This window comes from Desmodus rotundus, chromosome 8 (assembly GCF_022682495.2).
Source record: "Desmodus rotundus isolate HL8 chromosome 8, HLdesRot8A.1, whole genome shotgun sequence".
NCBI classification, from domain to species: domain Eukaryota; kingdom Metazoa; phylum Chordata; class Mammalia; order Chiroptera; family Phyllostomidae; genus Desmodus; species Desmodus rotundus.
The window spans coordinates 25,673,388-25,676,012 of NC_071394.1; the positions used below are offsets into that span (position 1 = coordinate 25,673,388).

A 2,625-nucleotide genomic window follows, 5' to 3' on the forward strand; every position below is an offset into this window, starting at 1 on the left:
ATTTTGTTCACTTAAAAATATTTATTTTGTCTCTAATAGGTAGTAACCTGTACTCCAGACATGCGGATGTAGCAATGAACAAAACAAAGTTTTGGCTCATGTGGGGGTTACGTGAGTGTGGGGAGGTAAGTGACAAACCAACATACAAACATATGAACGTATGTCAGATGGACACAAATGCTATGAAGAAAGATAAGGCAGAGTGATGGTCACAGAGGTGATGGGCTGGGGATATGTTCTCTTAGACAGGGGCTTGGAGAGGACCTGTTTGGTAAGGTGACAGGTGAGCAGAGGCTGTTAGGGAAGAAGGCATGTGGACATCTGGGCAAAGAGCCGTTGTGCAGAAGGACTAGCCGGTGCAGACGTTCTGAGGTAGGGGCATTTTTTTCTTCTTTAAGAAATAGCAGCAAGGCCAGCAACTGAAGATGAAAAGGTTGGGGTGGAGGGAGACTTAGGAGGTAAGAGCAGGAAGCTGGAAGCTGGGTACAGATTAGGAGCGATCTTTTGGCCATTAAAAATAGTTAGGATCTTACACTGAGTCAGATAGAAAGGCATTGAAAGTTTTGAGCAGATGAGTGACAAGATATGACTTTTTTTTTTTGCAAAAAGCTTTATTGTTTCCATTTGGTGCAACGCATGGGCGGGGAGCTCCAGGATGGGTAAAAGGATGCCTAGTGGTTTCCTTAAGGAAAGGATCCTCAGGGAGAGGCTCAGGCAAAAGCCAGACACCATGGGAATGCAGAAGGGTCCCTCAAAGGCCTCTGGACTCTAAAGGCATGCTTGAGGGTGAGCCTTTCAGGAGAGATACTTGCCCAGCCCAGCCTGGGGGCCGGCAGCCTGTGGAGGTTAGTCAGCTGGTTGCCCATGTTCTCCATGAGTTTTACCTCCTCATCCAGGAAGTGGTTCACAGGAATTCACAGAGAGGAGGGTCTGCATGGTAGAACCAGGGTCTGGTCCAGGTTCTTCTCCTGAGTTTCACCCCACTCATCTTGGGTGACTTCAGCATGTCCTGAAAGAGAACGTGGCCACTGCACTGGTTTTGCATCTTTAAGAGACACTCAGCGCCCTCCCACTTCTTCTTAGCCGACTCTGGGAAGAAGTGGCCCACGTCCTTCAGGGCCACAGCATCCTGGTGGAAAGAGAAGCCCAGAGAGAGGTAGGTGTGGGAAGCCCACAGATGCAGGTTGACCAGGTGGTTGATGGCAGCCTCCACCTTAGGGGAATAATTCTGACAAGTGTAAGAGCTCATGGTTGTTTGACAATGAGGAGTTAAGGTCAAAAAACACATTGGCTGGTCTTGGAGGCTGAGGATGGCGGAGGTGGTTCCAAAGGTGGTGCCTGAAAAAGAGGCTGGAGGGTGGTCGGAGACTAGAAGAAGGGGCATCCATGGGTCTGCTCTGTTCAAACCATATTGAAGCAAGAGACAGATCCGGGGGGCGGGCAAGGGCACTGCCTGACTTTGGTTTTTAAAGCACCACTCTTGGCTGACCTGCAGAAGAGCATAGATTATGTGAGAAGGGACAAGAGTAACAGTGGGAGACCAATACGTACCTGCTATATTTCGGGTGGGAGATGATGGTAGTCTGGACTTGGGGGCTAGAGGTGGAGAGAGTATCAATATCTATTGTTCTACTGCCTCTCCCACCCCTCCACTTTTAATGTAGAAGATTTAGGATGGGAGCTAGGATCTATATTTTTAAAAAAATTCTATAGGTGAATCTGCCCTGGTTGGTGTGGCTCAGTGGATTGTGTTCTGGCCTGTGAACCAAAGGGTTGCTGGTTCAATTCCCAGTCAGGGCACATGCCTGGGTTGTGGGCCAGGTCCCCAGTGGGGGGCACGTGAGAGGCAACCACACATTGATGTTTCCCTCTCTCTCTCTCCCTTCCCCTCTCTCTAAAAATAAATAAATAAAATCTTTAAAAAAAAAAGTTCTATAGGTGAATCTGAGGCATGGCCAGGTTTCAAAACCAGGGACTGGGGTGAGAAATCATTCCCTCTTTTCCTCTGAGTCTTCCCCTTGGACCTCCCCTGCCTTTGTTCTCTGCTCCTGGTCTAGCTCAGGGCTTCTGCCTCAGGCCTCTTCTGCTGGGCTCTGCTGCGCTTGTTTCCTTTATCTGTCCTTCCTGCTGTTTTCTGCTATTCCCAACCTGCCGACCCTCAGGAAGCTGCCCACTCATGCCCTGGAGGTTAAACCCACATTGCAGCTTGGTCTATCTTCCCCGATGCCCTTTCCTTTTACCTTGTCATTTCCCTGCCAGAATCTTTCCCAGTTCTGCTTTGCCTCTCGGGTAAAGTCCGATCCACCGGCCCCTTGCAGTCTGGTTCCAAACAATCGCCCCACCTGTGGGAACATCCCATCGTGCCTGCCCAAACTCATCCTCAGGGGCCTACATGAACTATTTGCCTTGCTTCAGAGGCAACGTAAAGTTTCCATTTCTGCCTCTTTCTTCACACAATTTTCGCCAGCGGCTGGGATGATAGCTCTTTCCTGCCTTACCAAATCCTGCAAAGGCAGTGCACAAATTTTTATTAAAAACATATTTTTAAAGATGTTTGAATGGTTAATACAAGTACATGGTTCAGAGTTCGAGAACTTGAGAACGACATACATTTAAAAGTGACTT

General features: G+C 48.6%; 1 pseudogene; it reads right to left on the reverse strand.

Annotated features, from left to right (window-relative positions):
* Window positions 1-904: 904 nt before the first annotated feature.
* On the reverse strand, window positions 905-1,249 carry LOC128781512 (ferritin light chain pseudogene; annotated as a pseudogene).
* Between the last annotated feature and the right edge of the window lie 1,376 nt (window positions 1,250-2,625).